The 27,750-nt window shown below is 32.6% G+C and overlaps 1 protein-coding gene and 1 pseudogene across 1 annotated transcript in view; both read left to right on the forward strand.

The window, feature by feature from the left end:
• Positions 1 to 27,750, forward strand: part of LOC131416338 (NKG2-C type II integral membrane protein-like) — a 64,858-nt gene that overhangs the window by 15,215 nt on the left and 21,893 nt on the right. The window lies entirely within an intron of this gene.
• On the forward strand, positions 13,690 to 27,136 carry LOC131416340 (NKG2-A/NKG2-B type II integral membrane protein-like; annotated as a pseudogene).

The raw sequence follows: 27,750 nt of genomic DNA on the forward strand, positions 1-27,750 counted from the left end.
TTATCCAAAATTCCCTGTCAGAGATTCTGGAATAAAATTCAATAGCATCATGAAATTACTATAACAGTAAGATGTATAAACACATACAAATAATAAAATGCCGGCAATGAAGTACTTCAAATTTTAATAGGCAGTATAGAGATCTTGAGTTTACCATAGGTAAAACAATTACAGATCTCTTTCAAATTAAAGTAAAAAGACATTTAAAGCCAAAGGAATTTGGGCTTCTGCTTCTGGTGTGGCTAAGTAAGTTCCTACTGGAACCTACCACTGATAACAATTATAAACGCTGGAAGAAGTAAACACACACAGAGACACACCTCCCTGGAGATTAAGTGGGAAACCATAAAGAGTTTTGCAAAAATAGTTCAAACCTGGATGAAGAAAATGGCACAGTGATAGTTACCTGTTTGTACCATTTTTAGCCTGAAGGCAGACCAAATTCAATTGCATTTATGTGACTAAAACTCCAACAAAAACCTTGCAGTCTTTCCTATCTCGATAAAACAGAGGATAGCATTGAAGACAACCATAGCCACTTAGACATGATGGTGGAATCCCTGAAAAGACAGAGCCAGAGAGTGAGAATAATAAATTCAGTCTATAAACTCTGCCCCAAATTCAGGCTGCCACCAAAACAATCCTCTGTGAAAGAGATTGCACCTGAGGATAAATTAGAGAACTAACATGATATTTGAGCTGCCAGCCAAGAGACTGTTTTCAGTGCCAGTCCCCCTAATTAACTGCCTTCTAAAAAATAATATCAACACTCTTCAGAGAAATATCAGTGAATCCTGAGTCCTCCTAGGAGATTCAAGATTTAAAGTAACATATTAATAAAACCAGAGAAATGTGACCTGTCTCAGGAGAAATGACAATCAAATAAGACCACTCCCAAGATGAACAAGATTTTTAAATTATCAGACAAATACTTTTAAAGCAGTATGAAAAGAATTCTCAAGGATGTATAAGAAATATACTCACAATAAATAAAAAGATAAGAAATCCCTGTAAATGGTATAAAACAAAACAATTACAACAAAATATAGAATATATAAAATAAAAAATTCTCTTTACTGGTTTCATAGCACAATGGACATGACAAAGAGTCAATTAACTGTAACGTAGATCAAGAGAAATAATTTTATCTGAAGTAGAGAGCAAAAACACATTTTAAAAAAGTGACCAATGAGATAACATCGAAAGTTGAAACATGTGTAATTAAAATCTTACACGCAGGAGAACAAAACTTTTGGCAGAAAAATATTGGAAGAAATAATGTCTGAAATGATACCAAATTTGTTGAAAAACACAAACTTAGATTCAGAAAGCCCAGCAAAACCCAAACAAGATAAGTTAAGACTAAATAATGAATGGGTACCTAATTGTTAAATTTATGAAATAGATAAAAAGAAAATATTGAAAGCAACTAGAGAATAATGACACTTTATAAGCCCAGAAATTCATTAGAACTAATGAAAATAAGAAGATAACACAGTATTCATCTCAAGAAAAAAATAAAACCTACCAACTCAGAATACCATATCAATGATATCGTTCAAGAATGAAGGTAAATTAAAACATTTTCAAAAACTACTAAACACATCCATTACCAGGAGTCCTGCATTACAAGAAATGCTACAGGAAAAAAATTCTTCAGGTTATCAGTTATAATACTAAATGGAAAATTGGGTATTTGAGAAGGTAAGAAGAGAATGAAAAATTGTAAATATCTGTGCAAATGTGAAAGACTCTCTTCTGTTCATTTCTTTACAGTATGAATGACTATTTAAAGCAAAAATTATAACATTGTCTTCCAGTGTTTACAGTTCATATAACACGTAATACAAATGACAAGTATACCATAATGGATAGGAGAGGTGATAAACCTGCATGATATAAAATGTCTTAAGTTGTAAACAATTAATTCTAACCAGACTGTGAAAAGTTGAGTGCATGCTATAATCTTTAGAACAACCATGAAAATTCTAATGCAAACAGAGATAGACTAGAAGCCAATATACCAGTTGAGATGGAATTCTGAAAAATATTCAAGTAATCCCAAAGAAGGCAGGACCAGAGGGCACAAAGATAAAACAAACTATAAATCCAGAAGTATTTAGTTTTGGAACTAACACTTATAGGATATAAAATAATTAAGGAAAAATTTCATCTGCCTCAAATTCTTATTCTATTTATTCCTCACCGTAAAAATTGTGTTGCCTGGATTAAGTTAGTATTCCTTCGGCAAATTCAATTTAGATTCTGTCCTCTGAAGTAGATGTAGTGTTTTCCAGACCACAAAGAAATGGATTTAAAAGTCTCATGTTACTTATTTTTAAAACTTCAAATATGTATTAGTACACAAAGAATTATTAAAACACTAGTTTCAGGGCCAACCTCGTGGCCGAGTGATTAAAGATCCACGCGCTCCACTTGGGCTGCCAGGGTTTGTGCGTTTGGATTCCCAGGTTCGGACCTACTCCACTTATCAGCCATGCTGTAGAGGCATTATGCATACAAAGTAGAGGAAGGTTGGCACAGATATTAGCTCAGGGCTAATCTTCCTCAAGCAAAAAAAAAGAAAACAAGAGGAAGATTGGAAACAGATGTTGGCTCAGGGTGAATGTTCCTCACCAAAAAAGAAAATCCAGGGGGCCGGCCCTGTGGGGTAGCTGTTAGGTGCGAGCTCTGCTGCTGGCAGCCCGGGTTCGGATCCCAGGCACGCACAGACGCACTGCTTATCAGGCCATGCTGTGGCGACATCCCATATAAAGTGGAGGAAGATGGGCATGGATGTTAGCTCAGGGCCAGTCTTCCTCAGCAAAAAGAGGAGGACTGGCATGGAAGTTAGCTCAGGGCTGATCTTCCTCACAAAAAAAAAAAAAAAGATAACCCAAAAAAACCCCACCAAACATTATTCTCTCTTCCACGTCATCATCATCATCTTCAGAATAAAACAAAATTCCCTACCCTTAGAGTTTATCATAGCCAAAATTGTTTTCTCATAGCCTAAGGATCATTATTGGCAAAGATAACGGCAGACCTAATGATAACAGAACAAAGGAGATGCCCTGACATTTCCTGGGTGACTGCTTTTTTAAAATACTAATTGTTCACTTTAATTGACATATGAGGTAAGTAAATATGACAGTTAAATACGATGGTATGCTTCTATATCAGAAATAAAAATAAACATCTAGTATTATCTTCTCTTATATATGTTGTTTTTATTTCAAAGTTTAGAAATGTAAAAGGTTTTCAACTTAATTTACCAGGTCTTACTTGAAGTACTTTACTTTTAGATTCAAAATCCATGAATTTTTCTTCTCCTTGGATCTCTGTGTGTCTAGAACTCTAATAGAACATGGAGTGTGGGTCATTTCCAGTAACATAACTTCTACATTCTCTCTGAATTGGCAATTTCAGTCTTATCTGACACTGGCTGCTATGATTGCCTTTGGATTTGGAAATATTTAGGTCTAAGAAATCTGTGTCCTAGCGAAGATTTTCGCACCTCTTTCACAATTGTTGTAACTGGAAAAGTCATGTGTACCATATTCGTAAACTGAAACCACTGCTGACACTTGTAATGAGTCTAGAGACATGATTAGGCATGATAACTCCTCCATGTCTTCCTGGTGTTGTCTTTTCACAGCTTTTGAATTGTCTAGTCTTTGCTAGCATTTATTTCTGAGATATCCATATATACATATATGTAAATATAATTATTTATTATATATCGTTATCCTTTACATATATTTATTTCTGAGATATTTATATGCATATTTTTCTCTTTTGTTATATTCTTCTAGTGTTTTATTTATTCCACTTGCCCACTCAATTTAAGCAGGCTAGCTGAACTTGTAAACATTAAATTCAATTTAATGGCTGTGGTATATTGATGTTCCTGGTGAGAGGATTACATATCTTCACCATGTTGAATTCAAATTGAACACCTCTGAGCTGAAATACTGAGAGGCAGTTCCTGGTTTTCTGTATCTTTTCTCTCTCTGACACAAGGTTCAGCGATGTTCCAGCTACAGGCTACTCCATAAAACTTTGTCCAGGAGTCAAGGTGATGTGGGTAAGGGGTTCTATGGCGTAAGTAAGAAATAAAGCTCTCTTGCTGTAGATATAAATGTTTGTGGATGTAAGCTTCCAATGTATGGGGATTATTAGTTACTGCAGGATGCCCTCACCTATCTTGACTGATATAATGGTTTTGAGTGCTTTATTTGCTTTTTCTTTCCATTTGATTCCTGGCCAAGACAATGGTGTTTCTCTAATTGGCTTTCTCAATAACTCTCTAAGCAGTAGTTTTTACTTTACTATAATATCCTCTCTCTCTCTCTCTCTATATATGTATATGTATATACACACATATACATATATGTGTATGCACCTTTCCCCAGAGAACCTCCATATGCTTTTTAGAGACAAAGGCATAGCTATGCTAGGAGAACATTACAATACAGGCACTTTTTGGCTATTTGAAAACAACAATAGAAAATTAATTAACAAATAAATTATTTCATTTAAAAATGTTACTCCTTTATTGGATCAAGATGAACAGATTTAGCATATATGACTACTTCACTTCCTGTGGCAAATCCATTGAAATCATCCGAAAAAATACTTATAAAATAACCAACTCTTACCAGAACATGAAAACAATATAAAATAAATACAAAAAAAAATTTTTTCAAAATTACTTGACATGATAAAACAAATACAATGGGATTCATGGAAAATTAAATTAAATTTTAAAGTAAATCAAATTAAATTATAAATGAAAATTAAATAATAAATTAAGTCATTTAAAGGCAAATATAGCAAATAAAACGGGAATGAGAGATACAAGATCAGCTTACAGGTAACAGGTAATAGTAGTAGATGGATTTTTTGGACCATTGTCAGGGCAAGAAATATATTCTGGAATGTGATTTTTGGCATAGGAGATACAGGATTGTATGCTAAGTGTGATGAAGAGAGCAGTGTACCGCCCGTTATGACACCTGCAGGAGGTATGGAAATCCCAGATGTCAGAATATAAGATATCCACATACCCTGTCCAGCTACAAGGTTCCTCCCATAATTAACATATTGCCAGAGATAAGCTTCTTTGCATATTATCTGAATTAGTTAACAATTTAATAGAAATACTATTTTATGATAGAAACACATTGCTCAAATTTGAAGTATCAGTTATCAATATGAATAGACAAATAAGAATCACCAAACTTTTGAGGAGGAAATCATCAACTAAAAGAGCAGGAGAAAAAGTCTAAACAGGAAATTAATTGATCAAAGACAAGATTTCCAAACAAAAGTAATCAGACTTCCTGAAATGATCTTGGGAAAATGATGTTTTTTGTGTATATAGTTAAATCTCTCTTCATCTCAACAGCTACCACTCTGGTATAAAATAACAACTAGAACAAGCAACATGGTAATGACTGAAGAGTTTGAATCTGAAGCCCTTTCCCCTTCAGAGACATTCAGCGTAAATAACAAATAGAGAAATAAGAATCAAGGCATGAGGGATGGGGAATCTCCTTGAACCCATCAGGAAGAGTGATATTTTGTGATGACTGAGGGAAAAATATAAACATGAAACTATAAATATACAATAAAACTATGATATATAGATAAAAAATATAAATAGAAAACTCCTAGAGATATTGTCAATACAGGCTGCATAGGATTAGGAAGCCACAACTCAAAATTGAAAGTCATGCAAAAAAAAAAAAAAAAAGGAGAGAGAGCGGTACCAAATGATGTAATTCCTCAATATAGATTATAAAGTATAGATATTCAAAATGAATAAAATATAAGAGATAGAGAAAGGAACACATTAGAAAAGAAGTCGGTGTCTGAGATTTGTGTGATGGGAAGCAGCCAGAGAAATCTGGAAAAGTCAAGAATAGCAATTCTAGAAATTAATACAAAATCATTTAAAAGAAAATCAGTGGAGGGATTGAAGAACAAGATTAGAAACATTTAGGGAGAAAGTAAGTGAATTGAAGGAACAATTGAAGAGAAGAGAAACTGTAGAAAATATAAAAGATACTAAGACATGAAGGATAATTTTCCAGGATCAAAAGATAGGGAAAAAGAGGAGAAATAATATTAGAGGAGACCACAATTGATTGTATTCAGGATTGATAATGCGTATGATATTCAGATTCAATTAACCACTATCAGAAAAAATACATTTAATAAACATCTGGCTGCATCGCACTAAAACAATTTCAAATTCCTGTCCTATTTTTTTTAATTTATCACGTCAGATGTTTGCCTCAATAGCACACAAACTATTCCTTATTATGTAAATCCATTAATAAATTCTCATCTTACTTGAATTCGCATCGGCATTAGACACATTGGTTCACTCGTGCCTCGTGGAAAACTTTTCTTCACTTGGCACCCAGGGCAATACATTTTCTTGGTTTTTATTCATATCTCATCGCTATGCTTTTCAGTATTGCTTGCTGTTTCACCTTTAACTTAACGTTTGAGCACCATAGGGCTCAGTCCTTGGACTTCTTTTTACACCTACATTAATTTCCCTGGTGATATTATCAGTCTCTTTATTTTAAGCACCACATACAAGCTGAACAGCCCAATTTTTATACTTTTCAGCCCAAATCTCACCATTTAACTTGGGACTTAGATATTTGAGATCCTGTTCAACAACTTCACTTGTATGTTTAACAGATAATTCATATTTGACATGTCCAATTGGAAAACAAACTCCCGATTTCTCTGTCTTACATCTACTACGTGTATAATCTTTCCCGACTCATTTAATGGAAACACAATGTTTCCAGTTTCTCAAAGCGAAAATCATGCTTCATCCTTATTTCTCTCCTACTTTCTCAGGACACATTTTACATGAGAGAGTCCTGTTAACACTAACTTCAAAATATGCTGGAATCCAATCACTTCTCACCATTTCCACTGTTTACCACCATCATCTCTTGCTTGAATTACTTTAAGGGTCTCCGTATTTCTGACCTTACGCTGTATTTCATTTCCGCAGCCAAATTGACACTATTAAAATATAGTTAGATCATGTTACTCATCTGTTCATGTGAGGAGTGGCTCTCCATGCTTCTCCCGGAAGAAGCTGAAGCCTTACAAAAGCCTGGACGACCCGAGCCCCGTGACCTCTTGCACCTTATCCTCTAATACAGAGTTTCTCAACCTTTTTTTCATTATTGTCCTAAACCCACTAACAAGCCTTTACAGACATGTTTTCTTAGCCCATTCCCATGAAAATTCAAAACTGCAAATACACTACACCTCTCTTTATGTACTTTATATATATGCGTGTGATTTATACATAAAATGAGTAAGATTTTTTTCACTATCCTCAAGAATCCATTTTTGTCCCCTTGTCTGTGATGTCACCTCTGTCGAGAATGCATGCTGTAACACTATTCCCTTCACTCACTCTGCTCCAGCTGTATCAGCCTCCTTGCTGATCCTCAGATACGTCAGGCATGCTTCTTCAGTAGGAAATTCTATTAGTTATTTGCTCTATTACAAATGTTCATCTCCATTTATCTGCATTGCTAGTTTCCTCACCTACTTCATGTCTTTGTCCTAATATTACTTCCTCAATGAATCCCACTTGAATTGCAGTTCCCTCTCATAGATCGCTCTCCCAATTTCTGTTGCTCTGTTCAAAAGTTTTCATGTAACATCACCTTCTAACATACTGTATATTTTAATTTTTTTGTGTGTTTAAAACAAAAAAAATATTTATTCTATCACAGTTCTGGAAGCTAGAACTCTGAAATCAAGTGTCGACAGGGCTATCCTCACTCTAAAAACTCTAGAGGAGACTCTGTTTCATGCCTTTCTCTTAGCTGTTGATGTAGCCCCCAGTCCTTGGCATCCTTTGGTTTATAGACATATTACTGAAATCTCTGTCTCTGTCATCACATGGTGTTCTCCCTGTGTTTCTGTCTCTGTGTCCAAATTCCCTCTTCCCATAGAGTGTTTTAAGTAAGACCCCACCCTACACCAGTGTGACCTTGTCTCAACTTGTTTAGATCTGCAAAGACTCTATTTTCAAATAAAGTCACATTCAAGGCTCTGGGTGGACATTAATTTGGTGAGGAGAGGGAGTGTGACACTATTCAGTAAAGTGTGAAAACCAGAAAATGACTAAAAATACCAGGTCAATGTCCAAATCCTTTATCTGAGTGTCATTGTAACTAGAAATACTATTTGGTTTGGTGTTTGTGAAAACTTGATTCCAACATGTATATATTAAAGGTTGTCAGAGTGATGTGAAGGCTCTCAGAAAAGAGGGGGAAAATGTCCTGGGCATAAAAATCAGAAGCAACAGTTCACCTGGTATTCACCTCCCCATGGCATTTCAAATCTTTAAACATGCTTAACACTTTAAAATATAACAACCAAAAAACTAAATATAGTAGTTTTAGTAGATAGTAATAATTATTTTAGAATAATTACCTCATACATATGTACATAGATATCACATTTTGTATGACACAAATTTCTGAATTTTATTAACGTTGTATGTTTTATTCTTTCTATACATTAAATTCTTCCATTATTTTAGGGGTGAGTAAGACAGAGTATATAAAATTCGAATGACACAGACCAGTATAAGAGTATACCAAAAGATGGATAGTAATAGATACCAGTTAACCAGAATTTCTTCCATAAAGAGGTTGGAAAATCCACAAGATATGGATCTGATGGGGTAAAATTATTGGATCTCATCTGCATAGAAATTATCTGGCTGTTTTATGGTTACTACAAAAGAGTGGCATGTGAATTTCCTTAACCAGACTGTGATTTCCTTAGTCTGAGTAAATTTCAGCTTAGAAATTGTCAAAATTTTAATTTGTTTTATAGACAAATCATATATAATACATAATATATCTCATTTTTCTAAGAATTAGATTTACAATTTGTATCATTTACAGGGTTTCTTTCATTACCTGCTGAAGCTGCTCATCCATTCTTTTCATAATTTATTCATAACAGTCATCACTTGTCAATGATAGAATTTGTTTAAAAGTTACTTTTATTTATTTATTTATTTTTGATACAACTTTATTTTTTTTTAATTTTTTGTTTATTGCAGTAACATTGGTTTATAACATTGTATAAATTTCAGGTGTACATCATTATACTTCTATTTCTGCATAGATTACATCATGTTCAGCACCCAAATATTAATTACAACCCATCACCACACACATGTGCCGAATTATCCCTTTCGCCCTCCTCCCTCCCCCTTTCCCCTCTGGTAACCACCAATCCAATCTCTGTCTCTATGTGTTTGTTTGTTGTTGTTATTATCTTCTACTTAATGAGTGAGATCATACGGTATTTGACCTTCTCCCTCTGACTTATTTCACTTTGCACACTAACCCCACCAGAAGCAGAGAGACCAGACCGAATGGTAATTTTTTGCCTATTACTGCTTCAGAGTTTAGAAGGCCATGTTTACATTATCCTATAACATTTATTGATTCTGACAGCTTAGGGACAAAGTAAAAAGGAAGAGGAGAGAAAAAATAACTAGAAAAAGAGTGGCAAAAAACCATGATGAGTAAACATGATACTTGAGTCTACATAATTTTCTTTTTAGTGAATATTTCCCATGTAACTCATTTTAGACTATTTACACAACTAGGCCAATTGGTTAAAAAGTAAACACATCAATCAGATTATTTCTCTCTCCAATGATGTAGTAGAAATAACATCCTTGATGCCAAACACATTTCTTCACTTATTAGTTTAAAAAATTAAAAAGTTACAGCATGAAAATCAAGCTTGTAACTCTAAATAATTCAGCCTTTTTGTCTCAAAAATAGGAAAACTTCTGCTAACCTTTTTTCCTAATGAACAAGCATGTCATTCACTTAGGGAAAGTTGTTTGGGTTAGCTTTTTTTGTTCTTTTGTGCTGATAAATTGCAGGTTTTTAAGACCCCATACTTTAATCACATAATTTTCTGACCGCAATGTTACTCTCATAATAAGTAGTGGAATCATTTGTAAGGCTTTAAAAAGTTGCACTTAAAGAATGAGGTAAAACATATAGAATTTTCTTCTAGAGCTTTTGTATTCAGCAGGATTGCATAACAATTGGATTCTTTCACCTTGTTTTTGAGTGAGAACATTTAAGTTCTACTCTCTTAGTAAATTTCAACTATAAGCAATACAGTTTGTTGACTGTAGTCACCATGTTATACACTAGATCCACAAAACTTATTCATCTTATAATTGAAAATTTGTATGCTTTTACCAACCTCTCCCTGTTTTCTCCACCCCTCAGTCCCTGGCAACCAGTTTCTGCTCTGTCTTTCTGAGTTTGAATTTTTTTTCTTTTTGTTTTTTAGAGTCCTCGTGTAAATGATACCACGCAGTATTTGTCTTTCTGTGTCTACCATCTTCACTTCACATAATGCCCTCTAGATTCATCCTTGTCACAAATGACAAGATTTCTTTTTTCTTATGACTGAATAATAATCCATTGTATACATAAACCACATTTTCTTTGTCCGTTTATCCAATGATAGTCACTTAGGTTGTTTCCATAGCTAAGTTATTGTGACTCATGCTGCAATGAACATGGGAGTACAGATATCACTTCGAGATAGTGGTGTCATTTCCTTTGGATATACACCCAGAAGTGGGATTGCTGGATCATATGGTACTTCCATTTTTAATTTCCTTAGGAATTATAGATAAACATTGCCCCTTTTCTTGATACAAGAAGAGGAATGATAAAAACAATTCCATTTGATACAAATTAGATCATTTAGAGTTAATGTTTTATTTCTTTTGATGTTCATGTGTCATTTAACATGTTTTTTAAAAGTCTATTTTTTCAGCCATCCTCATTTTTTGGTTAGTGAAATTTTTAAAAATTACCTTTATTTTGCCCCTCCATAGTTAGACTTGGGCTTTTGTCATTAACAACAAGTATTCCCATTAAAATACAGACAATTAGTTATCATTTGAGGCTAAATCATGAATAATATAATGAGTAGTAATTTAACATTTCAATCTCTGGCATGGTGATATAGTTCAATATTGTTTAACGTGATATCTTCCCCAGAGATATTTATTTTTATCAGGGGAGATCTAAATAACTTATTTATGAGTAATAAAATTGAATGTGGGAATTTTAAGAACTATGGCAGAGAAACTGAGAAAAAAAGTTTAGGAATTGATGATCATTGTGACATGTACAATAAAGTTGAAAATATAGTAATTCTTCAGAATAATTAGTGACAAATATCATTAAATATCTATTGTTAATAGGATTATGATTTAGAGTTTTTTCAGTTATAATAGAAATGACATAATGAGAGTATAAGGAAAAGAGTATGAAATCACAAAATTTAGCAATCTTATCTAAAAGTAGAACTTAAACATCTAAGATACTCTCAACAAGGCCTAAATTGTCAGTGTTTGTGATTGAGATAGAAGCAGATTAATTGCATGGGTAGTCAAGTCTGTCCCCTGATATCTTTTAGAATATGAAAACAATGTCTCAGAGGCACTTGACAATGGGCAAACTAAATGACACACTACAAGCTCAAAGTCTCCTGTATCCTGCGGTGTGTGAGGAGATCAACTGTCTTCAAAATAGCCCAAGTGTAAGAATTTCCTGTTCAAACTGTAAGCGACACATTGATGAGAAATCTACTTTGTCCACTATTGTTTCACTCTGAACCTTCACAAGGCAGTCTGTGAAGACCCCAGATATTGTTTGTTTACAAGAATAACCTAGTCTCCCACTAGAGGATGCACAACTCTGGCCAACAGAAGTTTATGTGACGCTACTCTCCTGCCTCTCTACTAGACAATCTCATTTAGTGGGAGATTACAAATGCTGGAGATAATGCAATAATTAATATACAATCTAATCAAAAAGAATTTTGATATCTTTATCTGAATAGCTCAGGGTTAAAAACAAGCGTAAAATATGAAATATATTGGAGGATTTCTTAAATATTCAAATTCTTGTCTGTGGAGAATTAGTCTAGTGTATACAGACATGCAAATTTTATTTGTAAATCAATATAGTTTAAAGTGAAATCCCCTAAGGATCATGACCATAAACAATTAATTTTGTATTTTGTAATCCATATAGATATTATTTTATATATTATTTTATAATTAGCCCTGCCTTTAAAAATTGATTCTTAAAATGCACTCCTCCAATCATGAAGGTGAAATGTAATCCCCCATACATTTACTTAGAAAAAATAAAAGTCGTTTGATTTTTAATAAAAATCAGAATGATGTAATTTCCACAAAATGCTAATTTAAACTTAATCATCAACAATCAAAAGACTTTAAAAAATTGAAGTGTATAGCACACTGATAAAGACACTCCTGTCTAATGATTGTTATATTGTCTAACTGATATGGTTCAGAAAAAATAAATTGGTAAATGTGTTAAAATAATAATTAAAATAACTAACGTTTTATTGAAAGCTTATAAATGACGGATTTGAGTTTTAAGTGTTTTACATGCATTATAGCATACATTTTTTTATTCCTATTTTTAGCTTAGAAAACTAGGTTGCTAGACACTAAGTAACTTTTTAATGATCACATATTGTAAGTTTCAAAACCAGAATTAATTTCAAATCTTACTGACTACAGAGCCCATTGACTGAATTATTAAATTACATTATCTCATTTGTTACAATTGTTTACACAACTAAAGCTACCCTTACCAACTTTGACAGCTATAGGATCTTTCTAGAAGTTTGCACAAATTGTGTTCTTCCATAAATGACCTACACTTTATTTACAGTTTATGGCTTCATATTTTAGCTGATAAATCAATTGAAAATTAGTTGTGCAAAATCATTGCTTTTTAACTTATTTTTATGTTGTTTTGTTCTCATTGTTTCTTAGGTTTTGGATAATTTAGTGTGTCATGTCGAAGTTTTCAACATATAAAATATTTCTTTAAAATTTTAACGATTCCTTAAAAATGTACAATCATTCAAAATAAAATACCATTTGATAACACCTCATCCACTTTTTTTTTTAATTTTTTGTTTATTGCAGTAACATTGGTTTATAACATTGTGTAAATTTCAGGTGTACATCATTATACTTCTATTTCTGCATAGATTACATCATGTTCACCACCCCAATACTAATTACAAGTAATTTAGTGCAGAAAACTATATATGCTAACACTACTCTTCCCCCAATTTTATGACACTAAATCTTTAGCCACTAGTGGATTTAAAAATCATCATGAAAATTGGTGCATCGTTTTTTTTCCAATATAGCATTTTAAGTTAACACAGTTATTCTAACATTCTTAAAATGTTTCTGTGGAATCTGACTTTAAATTAATAAGGATATTATTATTCATGGACTTCTTTATTCCTCACTCATTTATTGCTTTTCATTACTCCAACCAATAACATTACGTCAAATGTAGAATATCATTTTAAAAATTATCTATCTAAACTATTCTATCGTGAAACACTTATTTAAAACTCTAAGGAAATTAGAACCAGACTTTTACACTGTTCATCTGCAAAATGAGTGCTATTACCTCACACTCCACCCATTTGACTGTACTAAGTATCTTGTCACTACATACAGCATCTATTAACTACTTAAGTACAGTTATCATAGAGCACAGTCCCTGTCATTACTCAGCTGCAGAGATGAATAACCAAAGAGAAATCTATTCAGAGCTGAATGTGATTAAGGACTCAAGGAGACAGCAAATGAAAGGTAAAGACACTAAAGTTCCATTTCAGTAACTGAACAGGAAATAATTTATGTGGAATTAAACCTTCAAAATGCTTCTCAAGACCTTCAAAGGAATGAGAAGAATGACCTCTGGAAAAGTAAAACATTTAATAGACAAACAGTGTAACTGTTTAGGATGTGCAGCTGGGATGCAGAGGTATGGTGAAAGCATAGGGAATAAGCTCACATATTTTTTATCTGTGAGGATCATAGCTTGAAGTTGAAATACAGTATTCTAATATGAAATCTGAGGACTAATTTTATTCAGGCATTGTTGTAATTTGTAGTCTTTGACCAACAACTCACGGAGGAGTATATTTACTGAAAACGCAATAATATATTCTGAGAGTAAGATTACAATGGTAGATACGGGTTTGGGATCTACGTTTTTCTATACATGATTCCCTGTGCATGTGGGTTCTCTTATATGCAAAACTCTCTAAACAATTGTCTCCATCTCTGCTGTCTCAATGTTTCCATTTTTCTCCATGCAGATTTTCCATCACCTCCAGAGAAGCTCATTGCTGGGATCCTGGGAATCATCTGCCTTGTCTTGATGTACATTGTAGTAAAAATGATACTCTTTAGTCCCTGTAAGTAAATTTTGAAAGATTACAAGACAACTTTTCACTTTAATGATTGCCAGTGCCTCTATAAATTTCATAATATTGTGGGATAGAACTCTCATTTTAATGTATGCATTTAGACCAAATGTGGAATGATTATTCTGAATTAGTCAAATTATAAATAACAGAATGATTGAAGAGAGTATTATACATACATATACATATATATATTCTGATTTCATAGCTCAAATACATGCTTTAGGAGACTGAACAATCTTATTGAGAAATATAAATTAATTCTTGAGATTGGTTAAACCAAATATTGTAACACATGGTGAAGTTTGTCCTTTAGGTTGGACATATTTTCCCCCAATCTTCATTACTTTATTATTTTTTTGGTAAAATCATATTTTTCCAGATTATTCTAATTCTAAACAATACATCAAATTTCAAAGAAACTAAAATTATTATGATTTATATAGATCAATATTAATTTTTATAATAATTACTTTACTATTTCTAGCTACTGTAACCCTGGGGCAGAACAATTCATCCCTGATAAGAAGGAGCCAGAAAGGTATATAATTATTTTCAAATTTCTAATATTAATATAGTTTTTATTTTGTCTCTATCTTATGCTAGTTAAAAATGATAATAGATTTTAGAGGGGGAAATGAATTACAAAATCGGGTACCAAATGTTCATAAAAAACGATTATAGTGGAGTATTCCTTCTTATGCAACAATATAAAGAAATATTCATTTACAATCTTCACACCCATTGTTGCCAATTGGCTCAAATTTTCTACTGATAAGAGATAACATTACTATTCTAAAAAAGTGGTTTTGTTCTTTGAATTTCAGGAGATATGTAGAGTGAATATTTTTGTTTGTGCATTTGCTTTATATGAACATATAAATTAGGATATGAAAGGCTGACCCTTCTCTGTACGTCTGTGTGTGAGTGTGTTTTGTTTTATATGTACCAACCCGGGAAGGCACATAGATAAGCTACGTACATATATGTTTATACCTATGCAAATATGTAAGTTAATTTTCATTTTTTAAAATTCAAATTGTTTTTGGATAATAATTCATAATCTTTCTTCAGCATGTCATTGTGGTCATTGTCCAAAGGAGTAGTTAACATATTCCAACAACTGCTATTACATTAGTGTTGAGAGAAAATCATGGAATGAGAGTTTGATGGCCTGTCCTTCTAAGAACTCTAACCTGCTTTACATAGATAATGAAGAAAAAATGGTAAGATTTTAAATGTTTCCAGCATTTTATTTAAAGCTTATTTCAGTCAATATTATATTTGTGAAAATCATCCATATTTTTGTACATATTTGCAGGTTTTACTTAAAGTCTGCTGCTATTCCATTGTTTGATTTTTTTATTTATATTCTTCTATCACTAATGCACATTTGATAATTTCCAATTCTTGCTTTTCATAGGAAACTACCTTTCTATAAATGCCTTTTTTTCTTAAAACAAACTTTGCTATTTAATTTTACCATTCATCAAGGAAACTAAACATGTCACGATTGTTCAGGCTGATCACAAAGTGAATAGAACCATGTAATTACAAATCAGATCATGAGATAGAAGTCACCAGTCCCCAGCAGCCCCCCTCCCCAGATGTACTCTCATCCTATCTCCTCCCTCCTCACTTAAACATTATTTTGATTTTTAATATTATAAATTATCTTGGCTTATTTTTAAACTTTTTATAAATGGAACATTCAGTATACATTTTTATATGTGTCTCCTTTTACTCCCATATGATATATAGCAATTCCTTCATATTATTACTTTTATCTGTAGTTCATTAATTTGCACTTCTGTATTATACATTATATGAATATGACATTTTTAAATCTGTTCTGCTGAGATAGAGATTTTCAATATTTATTATGAATAATTATTTAATGAAAGTCCTTGTGTCTTTTTCCACATATATTGTATTTATAATATATAATATATAAATGCATCATATATAATAAATTATATTATATAATATAAATATTATACTTACAATAATATAATAATAATTTATAAATACAATTACACTATTTAATTGTATTTCTGTATGATTGTAATATATTATCCTCTATGCATCAGAATGAAATTGCAGGGTCATAGATGTATGTGTATGTCAAATTTATTAAATTATCCCAACATTTTTCTAGTTTATTTTGTAAATACACATTTTACCCAATAGTCCCTAGATCCAAAGCTTAGTACTCTCAGAAATTTTAATGTTGTAAGTTCTGATTTTTATATAATATTATCTTTATAACATTGAAAAGCATTTTCCTGAAGACCTTTAGATTTGATACATTTTTCTGGGCTCTTAATCACTAGGATATTCTCTTTTGTGAGAATAAGAAGTGCCTGTTCAAGTGTCTTGCCCATTTCTCCTATGTGGTGTCTTTTTCCTTCCTAGAAGTTCTTGTTGTATTTTGGATGTGAACTCTTTTGTGATATTATGAGATTAAATATCTTTTTTGATGCTTTGACTTACATTTTTACCCTCATATTGGAGTCTTTTAATGACCAGAATTTATTAATGTTATCAAAAGTCCAATTTATCATTTTGAAAGTTAGTGATTATTTTGGACCTATTTCAGAAATTAGTCAAAGTTCATGAATATAATTTCCTATATTACTCTCTAGGTTTCATTTTTTTTTATGAAAAAAATTCTATATTTAAGTCTATAATTCATTGGAAATTTACTGTTGGTAATGCTGCATTTGTGATGCTGTGAGGTGGAAGTGAAGTTTATGCTTTTCTACATCATTGTCTAATTGATGAAGCATAATTTATAGCAAAGATGATTTTTGCTTTATAAATAACTTTATATATGTGTGTTAAGTTTTATATACACATGTGTGCTCTAATGTGCTTTATATCAATAATAAATATATTACATATATCTTTGCATAGATGATTATATATAAAAATCACAGTCTACATAGTCTATCATAGTCTACAGCAGTTTCAGTGAAATGGAGACTTACCTTCCTTTATGTCCCTTTACCATGTCCATTTATAATACAATTGCCTTAAATATTTCTTCTACATACATTGAGAACACGAGAGAATGTTATGGTTTTACTTCAACCATCAAACAATTTAGAAATTACAAGAGGAGGAAAGTCTATTGTATCTAACGATGTTTTTTATTCTATTCTTCCTTCCTGAAAACCCAAGATTCCTTCTTTTATCATTTAATTTCTGCTTAGAAAATTCTCTTTAGCTATTCTTTTAGAGTGGGCCTGGTGGTGACACATTTTCTTAGTTTTCCTTTATCCGAGAAAGTCTTGATTTCCCCTTCATTCCTAAGTGATATTTTCCCTGGAATTTTTATGGTTTTTGGTTGGAGCACAGTGGTTAGACTCTAAAAGTTTTCTGTCTCTCTAGCCTGCGCCTTTCCTGGTCCTTCAACTGGAGAGAAAAAACTCTTCCTGGGACTTGACTCTTATAGACAAAAGTCCCCATTGGTGTTGCTAGTTTACTAGCCTCTCTGGCATCCAGTCTGGGATACGTGAGGTCAAAAGAAATTCCAGGGAGCTCACCGCCATATCACTCCTCAGTTCCCGAGTCCCAGCTCTGTCAGCTTTCTCATCACCTTTCAGAATCTTCTCATGTTTGTCTTATATACAACATCCAGGATTTTTAGCTGTATTGAGTGGGAGGAATATGGATGAGTACTATCCACTCCTTTGCAGAACAGGAAGTCTGAGCTGTACTGGTTTTTATTTGAATTTTCCTGAGACTAATAGTGTTGAGCATATTTTCATGTGTTTATTTGCAATCCATATACCTTTTTTGGTGAAGTATCTATTGAAATATTTTGCTTTTTTTGTTATTCTGTTTTGGGAGTTCTTTGTGCATCGTGGTTCAAATCTTTTATCAGATGTATGATTTGCGAATATTTTCTCCAAGTCTATGATTTGAAATCTCTGCCTAACCCAAGGTCATGTAGGTTTTTTCTAATGTATCTTCTTGAAGTTTTATTGTTTACACTTGAGTTTATGACCAATTTTGAGCTTATTTTTGTATATAGTGTGAAGTATGGATAAAATTATTGTTTTTTATTTTGCGTATCAATAGCCAATATTTTCCACAACATCTGTTGAAAAGACTGTAGTTTCCTCACTGAATAATTTTGCAACTTTGTTGAAATCTGCTTTTCATATATGTGTGCATATAGTTTTGCACTTTCTAATTTCTTTCATTGATCTAGTTATCTATTTTTATGCCAAATCACTTTAAAAACTGTAAGTTTTTTTACAATAGATTTAATTAGCTCTTTTTCAGAGTTGTCGTGTGTATTCTAGATCTTGCATGATGTTTCCTTTTTATTCCTGTCTTTCTAAAAGATCCTTTTGTTTCTTTTCAATGCAAGCATGAATGTCAATTTTATCAAATGCCTTCTGCAACAAACTAATCACATTTTTTTCTTCTTTACTCTGTTAATGTACTGGATTAATTTTATTGAATTTCAAATGTAAATCCAACATAGTACTGCCTCAATAAATCCACTTATGTCATAGTCCATTATTTTTATATATTGCTGGAATCCTTGTAACTATGTATAATTGCCACTGACATGTAATTTCCTTTTTTGTGTGATATTGCCATCAAAATACATGTACCACACATATTTTATTAGCCTCATTCATCCTCCTGGATATATTTTCACTTTTCTCTACCCTACAAGAGATTTTGTAGGATTGACATTATATTTTTTCATTGTACATATTGCTTACATCAACATCAAAATGATCTACAACTGAGTATGGAAAGTTTTTTAAATTACAGATAAAATTCTATTAGAAGTTGTAAGACAATTCTGGTATTTTTGTTTCTTTTTGTTTTAGTTTTCACAAGTTGTATTTGTTAGGCTTTTTCCATTTTATGGTTATTTAAAAATGTGTTTGCATATTTTATAATTTCTCTTATGATAATCTTGTGTATGATAATATACATACAAATGATTGCACATGCTGTATATGCCAACAGACTGCGGAATTTTCATCAAGTGGAACATCATCTGGAATGAGAAAATGAATTTTACAAGCACTACAAAATGAGCCTTTCATGTTCTTTTCTGCATTAAATAATACTTTATAGAAATGGAATCATGCAGTATGTATTCTTTATGTTTGGCCTTTTCAGATAAAGCTAAACTTATGAGCTTCATCCATATACTTGCATGAAATTATAGATGCTCCATACCTCCTTGTTTTTCCATTGTCTAGTTATACTACAACGTATTTATCCATTCTATTGCTGATGCTCCTGGACATTTGGGTATTGTTGCATCTGGGGCTACCATATGTTATTCTGGTATACAGATTTCAGCATCAAATTTTGACTAAATATGTGTTTATCATTTCTTCCTTCTATAATTTTGACTCTTCCTTTTATAGCTTCTTGAGAGGGAAGCTGCTCAGATCATTCATTTTAGAACATTCTTCCTTTTCAATATGAGAGACAAAGATATGAATTTTCTCTAAGCACTACTTTAGTTCCATCCTAAAATTTTTGATACATTAGCATTTTATTATCATTCAGTACAAGATATTTTCTAATTTTGCTTTTGATGTCATCTTTGAACTACAAGTTTTTCAGAAGAGTACCACTTTCCAAATGTTTGGGAATTTCCCATATTTCTTTCTGTTGCCGCTTTCTAATTTATTACATTGTCTTCAGAGAATATACTTTGAATTATTTCAATCCTTTTAAATTGCTGATACCTACCTACAAACTATAATACATTTCAGTTATGTAAAGCTGGTTCATAGTGTTTTTACAGTCTTCCACAGTTTTACTGATTTTCTGCCTAGCTGTTCTATCAATTACTGGGGAAAGAGCTTTTAAATCTCCAATTCTAATCATTGAATTATTTCTCTTTTTAATTCTATCGGTTTCCACTTCATGTGTTTGAGGATTCTGTTGTTAGGTGAATAGATGTTTTAATTGTTTTATCTTCCTCTTGTATTAACAGCTTTAACATTTTGAAATGTTTCTTTTTATTTCTAAGTATATTTCTTATTTTAACAGCTACTTTGCCTGATATTAGAACAGCCATTTCTGCTCACCATGGTTACTCTTTATAGGGTATATTTTTTCCCATCCTTTTACTTTTGCCTATTTGTGCCTTTGAATCTGAAGTGTGTTTGTTATAGAGAGTGTATAGATGGATCTCACTTTTTTATTCAGTATGACAATTTCTATCTTTTGGTTGGAACGTTTATTCATTCGCATTTAACGTAATTATTGTTATAGTTGGATTTAGATCTGCCATGTTGCTATTCGTTCTGTTTGTATCTCTTGTTCTTTTCTTCTACCTTTCCTGACATCTTTTGTGTTAAATATATATTATTTTAGTCTTCCATTTTAATTCCTCTGTTGATAATTTGGCTATATTTTAAAAATTATTTTCTTAGTAGTTGCTGAGGGTATTACAAATATATCTTTAACTGATCACCATCTAATCAAGTTAATTCTGACTAAATTCCAGTAAAATGTAGAAACTTAGCATCAACATAGCTCCATTTCGTCTCCCCCTCCTTTGTGATCTATTACTTCTAACAGTGCTTTACTAAAACCGACTAGCACTAGTTTGTGATGACCCATTAAGCACATCCTTTCCAGCACTGCATTCATGATTTCACATTAGTGACTTGAGATGATCCTTTCTAGATGTCTTTGCACCACAGAAATCTGCAAATGTTAAAAAAATAAAGTTTTCTTCCCCACACCCAAAGGTGCCCACTTACCAGCACAAGGTCGTATCCATATATGACATAGACCCAATCATACAGTATTATAATTATTGCTTTAAAAATCTTATTTTTGGAAGGCATTAAAAGAAGAAAATGTTCACACAAAAACTCTTATTTACCCACATATTTATCATTTCTACTGCTCTTCATTCCTTCTTGTGGATATGAGTCACCCTCTAGTATCGTTTACTTTTAGCCTGAAGAATATTTTTGGAGGACAGGCCAGCTAAGAAGAAAATCTCTGTTTTTGTGTACGTTGTAAGATCCGTTTTGCATCTTCTTTTTGAAGGACTCTTTTGCTGAATTGAGAATTCTTGTTTAACAATTTTTTTTTTTAGTACACTCAGCTCTTTGAATATGTCGTTCCCTGCCTTCCATTCTTCATTGTTTCTGAGGAGAACTCATTTGTTAATCTTATTGTTATTTTCTTATATGCAATGGGTAGTTTTTCTCTTGCTGATTTTGAGATTACCTGTTTTTGTTTGTTTTTTGGCTTTTTATTTTATTGTTTTAATCGTAGTAAAAAAAAACAACATAGGACATAAAATTTACCTCATTACCCATTTAAAAAAGATAGACTTTATTTCCTTAGAGTAGTTTTACATTCCGAACAAAATTGATACAAGGTACAGAGATTTCCTATATACTCCTAATGTCTACACATGCATAGCCTCTCCCATTATCAATGACCCCACCAGAGTAGTACATTTGCTACAATTGATGAACCTACATTGACACATTTTTATCACCCAAAGACCATAGTTTACATTAAGGTTCACTCTTGGTGTTGTACATTTGATGAGTTTGGACAAAAATATAATGACATGTATCCACCATTATAGAACTATACAAAATAGTTTTACTGCCCTAAAAATTCTCTTTGCTCCTCCTATTAATTGTTCCCTTCTCTCTAAACTCTGACAATCGCTGATCTTTTTACTGTCTCCATAGTTTTGCCTTTTTCAGAATGTTGTATAGTTGGAATCATGCAATATCTTTCATCTTATATATTACATTTTAACTATATCGTACATCTTAACCATTTTTAAGTGTACAGTTTAGTAGTGTTAACTATATTTGTATTGCTGTGTAACAGGTCTCTAGAACTTTTTCTCCTTGCAAAACTGAAACTCTATACACATTGACCAATAATTCTCCTTGTTCTCCTATCCCCTTCAACCCTTAGCAATCACCTTTCCACTTTCTGTTTCTATGATTTTGTCTACTTTAGACACATCATGCAAGTGGAATCATATACTTTTTTTGTGATTGGCTTATTTATCTTAGCATAATTTACTGGAGTTTCATCTGTGTTGTACCATGTGACAGGATTTCCTTCTTTTTGAGTCTGAATAATATTACATTGTATGCACATACCACATTTTCTTTATCCATTCACCCATCAGTAGACATTTGGGTTGCTTCTATCTCTCGGCTATTGTGAATAATGGTGCAGCAAACACAAATGTACAAATATCTCTTTGAGATCTTGCTTTCAATTCTTTTGGATATGTTTCCACATGTGGGATTGTTGATTCATATGGTAATTCTATTTTTAATTTCTTCAGAAAATTCCATAGTGTTTTCCATAATGGCTGACCAATTTACACTCCCACCAACAGTGTACAAAGGTTCCTTTTTCTCCACATTCTAATCAATGCTTATTATTTTCTGTTTTTTTGATAGTAGCCATCCTAATGGGTATGAGGTGATATCTAATTGTGGTTTTGACTTGCTTTTCCCTGATAATTAGTGATATTGAACATCTTTTCATGTGCTGTTGGCCATTTATGTCTTCCTTGGAAAATGGACTATTCGGTTCCTTTTCCCATTTTTTAATTGGGTTGTTTGTTTTTTTGTTCTTGAATTGTAGGAGTTTCTTACATATTTTGGATATTAACACCTTATTAGACATGATTTGCAAATATTCTCTCCTATTCTGTCCTGTGTCTGTTCGCTCTTGATTGTGTCCTGTAATGCACAGAGTCTTTTTGCTTGATGTAGTCCAATTTGTCTATTTTTACTTTTGTTGCCTGTGTTTTTGGTGCATATCCAAGATATCATTGCCAAATACAGTGTCATTAACTTGTCGTCCATGTTTTCTTTCAGGAATTTTAGGTCTTATGTTTAGGCCTTTAATCCATTTTGAGTTAACTTTTGTATATGGTGTAATGTAAGCATTCAACTTCATTCTTTTGCATATGCATAGCCAGTTTTCCCAACACCATTTATGGAGGATACAGTCCTTTCCTCATCGAATGGTCTTGACACTCTTGTCGAAAATCATTAGACCAAATATGCATGGGTTTATTTCTGAATATATTGTTAAGTTGTTGCTTCCATGGGGGAATGAGAGCTTGAGACTTCCTATTCCTCCATCTTGCTAATGTCACTCCCCTCCAACCTGGAATAGTTTTCAGAAAAATGTGGATTCTGTGTGAGGTAATGTGGCCCTAAGTGTTGCTGGAGGTGGGAGACATCTCACCCATTACCTGATTTTCACACTGACTCAAGTCACCTAATAATCCTGCCAGTTCCCTCAAGATTATTTCTTTGTCTTTGCTCTCACGAGTTCTTCAGTCATTTGATTATGGTGTTTTGAGATGTGGATTTCAAAGTGCTGAGTCTATTAGTATTTGCTGAGCCCCTTGGGTCTATAAATATTTTTAAAATCAAAATTAAGAAGTTGTTCACTCACTGTATCTTAAAATTGTTTTTCTGTCCTTTTCTGTCTCTCTTCTTCTTCTCAGGCTATAATTACACATATTTTGTTTTCTTTCTTTTTTTTGGTGAGAAAGATTGGCCCTAAGCTACCATCTGTTGCCAGTTTTTCTCTTTTTGCTGAGGAAGATTACCCCTGAGCTAACATTTGTGCCAAGCTTCCTTTATTTTGTATATGGGATGCTGCCACAGCATGGCTTGATGAGTGGTGCATATGTCCGCACCTGGGACCTGAACCTGCGAGCCCTGGGCCACCAAAGTGGAGCTCACAAACTTAACCACTACACCACCAGGCCAACCCCTATTTGATCTTCTTGATACTGTTCCAAAGGTCTCTGAACAGTGTTAATTTTTTTCTCTCATCCTCTGGGATGAATAATTTCTATTATTCCATCTACAATATCATCAATTCTTTTTTCTGCATCTCAAATTTTGTGTAGAATCTATTTAATGAATTTTTCATTTCAGGTAATGTATTTTTCAACACAGAATTTCTATTTGGTTCATTTATATGGTGTTTATTTCTCTATCGATATTTCCTACTTGTTTGTCACTGCCACCATATTTTCATATAATTATTTGAACATAGTTTTCTTTATAATTTATGTAACTTATATATATATATAAATAATTCCTTTAAATATTTTTCTAATAAATCTAACATCTTATCCTAGTAAAGGATTCTTTTGTCTGAATTTTTCCCTGAGTATGGCAAACAATTTTTAGTTTCGTGGTGTGTTTTCTATTTTTTTAAGTAGGTGTTTTTGATAATATACTGTAGTAAACAGGGATTCTGCTTCAACTTTTTTGTATTTATTATGTTTTGTAACTAAAATAAACTTTTACTGCAGCATCTTCTTTTTAAGAGTGCCTGTGATTTTTGATTTGCATTTCCCTGATACTTAATGATGTTGAACATCTTTTCACGTGTCTGTTGGCCATGTATATATCTTCCTCAGAGAAATGTCTGTTCAGATCTTTTGCCCATTTTTTGAGATATCGCCTCATGCTCGTCAGAATGGCTATAATTAACAAGACAGGAAACAACATGTGTTGGAGAGGATGTGGAGAGAAGGGAACTCTCATACACTGCTGGTGGGAGTGCAAACTGGTGCAGCCACTATGGAAAACAGTATGGAGATTCCTCAAAAAATTAAGGATAGAACTACCATATGATCCAGCTATTCCACTCCTGGGTATTTATCCAAAGAACTTGAAAACACCAATACACAAAGATACATGCACCCTTGTGTTCATTGCAGCGTTATTCACAATAGCCGAGACTTGGAAGCAACCTAGGTGCCCATTAAGGGACGAATGGATAAAGAAGATGTGGTATATATACACAATGGAATACTACTCAGCCATAAGAAACGATGAAATCCAGCCATTTGTGACAACATGGATGGGCAATGAGGGTATTATGCAAAGTGAAATAAGTCAGAGGGAGAAGGTCAAATGCCATATGATTTCTCTCATTAAGTAGTAGATAATAACAACAATAAACAAAGACATAGAGACAGAGATTGGATTGGTGGTTACCAGAGGGGAAGGGGGGAGGGAGGAGGGCGAAAGGGATAATTTGGCACACGTGTGTGGTGATGGATTGTAGTTAGTATTTGGGTGGTGAACATAATGTAATCTATGCAGAAATAGAAGTATAATGATGTACACCTGAAATTTATACAATGTTATAAACCAATGTTACTGCAATAAACAAAAAAAATTAAAAAAAGAAAAAAGAACTCCAAACAAGTTTTCACAAAACACAAAAAAATTCTGTGTATTTTTAAAAGATTGAGTAAATACACTTGGGAAGGAGTGCAAAAAAAAAAAAAAAAGGAGTGCCTGTGATATTTCTGCTTAGTTTTTCAAATCCTTATTATTTTTTATTTTTTAGCCTCACTTCCTAAGGATTGCCCTTGTGGTTGCATAGCTTAGTTGCCAACTTATGATTTTTTCAAAGGCTATATTCAAATACGGCAAGTCAGTAGAGCTTCCACCATCTGCCATTTGATGTACGTGTGTGTGTGTGTGTGTGTGTGTGTTTTGGGGAGTTGCTCAAAACTTTACAATCAGTTCTCAAGTCTCCTTTGGTTTTTACTTTTTACTGGTATCATTTTGGTCTCTTCTATACATGTACACATTTTTTCTCTCATCCGAGAATGTGTAGAGCTAATGCCATCTGTTCTGCTATACTCTCATTTTTAGTACCTTCCCATTATACTTATGGCTGGCACCGTGCTTGACACAAGGTACAACACAACCTTGGACTAGAAGACAGGTTTTTCCTCACTCATTACCTACCAAATTCAACACTTTGAGCTGAAAAAGTAGTGGGCAATTTAGTGACACATTCGCTCTGTGAATCGTCTGCCACTGTATCAGCAAGATTACTGATTTTTTTAAGCCTTAACCAAGTTGTAAAAACTAATTCTTCTTGCTCACTGAGCCGGGCTGGGTAGGACGGCAGGTGTGGGAGCTGTCCTAGGCAAGAAGACTACAAATTTGCACCTTTTTCATTTGACTCTCTAACAGTTTTTCCAATAATAAATACTTCACAAATTATTATTAGCCTTTGATCGACTTTCAGAGCCCTGAAATTGTTATTTTTGTCAATGTGTCCTCTTCACTTAGTCATAATACATTTTTATAACGTGTCAAGTGTGTAACATTATATTGTAAATGGAAAGACTCTAGAAAATAAGAAAGAATTTACTTTATTTGCTATTACAAAATTCAAATTAGTATAAAAGCTTTTATTTGACTTCTAATAAAATTTCTTTTCTCATAGAATGTTTTGAACTCCTTCAGTGTTTTCTCACGGATTGGACTCTTCCACAGAAACAATACTAATTCATGGGTGTGGCCAAATGGCTCAACTTTCTCTTCCAAACTGTAAGTTTCTTGAGAGCTCTTCTATTTTATGTCTTGAAGAAATTAATCTTAGAAAGAAAAAAAAGCAATATATGAACAATTATGCAAACATAGTTTATTTAAATGTTTCCATAGAAAAAACATATGGGAACTATTCAGATTTAGATATATAACTCCTAGTCTAAATATAGTATTTATTTATCAAAATATTATTATATATTACTAAAATAAATGATATATTACCTAGGTATTTCAGATTCTCAATATCTTCAGAGGGGGATGGGAATTGTGCATTCTTGGATTTTCCTGAAAACAGACTTTCTTCTGAATCCTGTTTAGCTATAAAAATGTATGTTTGCAAGCATCAGGCATTTTAGCTTAACTAAATTTGATATAATGCTACTCTCACTATCTGCAAAGTACATATTTGTAGTTTCTTCGAAAGTCATACAATTATTTTCTTAGGATTATGTTTTAAGATATTATTTTTTAGATCACTTTTAGGGTCACAACAAAATTAAGAGGAAGGTACAAATATTTCTATATCCCTCCTGTCCCCACACATGCATAACCTCCCCCATTATCAACATCACTCACCAAAATGAACATTTGTTACCTAGGATGAATCCATATTAATACATCATAATCACCCAAAGTCCATAGTTGGCCTGAGGCTTCACTCTTGATGTTGTTGAATTATTTTTAAATCTTTATCTTTACTAATTTTTAAAATATATACCCAGTTACCTATTATATATCTCTTAACCTTTGCTATTTATTAAAACAAATCATGAATAAATTGCAAATAATAATATCAAGAACTGTTATTCCTATCCTCAGTAAGTTGAATAATTCCTCTCATATTTTCAAATAAATTGTTTTGTCCTAGTCTTTGAAGGTATTGAATACGAGGACATAACAACGTCAGGAGACAAGGTGTATGAGTCAGAGTAGATTCAGGAGACAGAAACCAGGGGAAGTTTGATGCAAA

The sequence above is a fragment of the Diceros bicornis genome, chromosome 17 (assembly GCF_020826845.1).
Source record: "Diceros bicornis minor isolate mBicDic1 chromosome 17, mDicBic1.mat.cur, whole genome shotgun sequence".
Classification (NCBI taxonomy): Eukaryota; Metazoa; Chordata; class Mammalia; order Perissodactyla; family Rhinocerotidae; genus Diceros; species Diceros bicornis.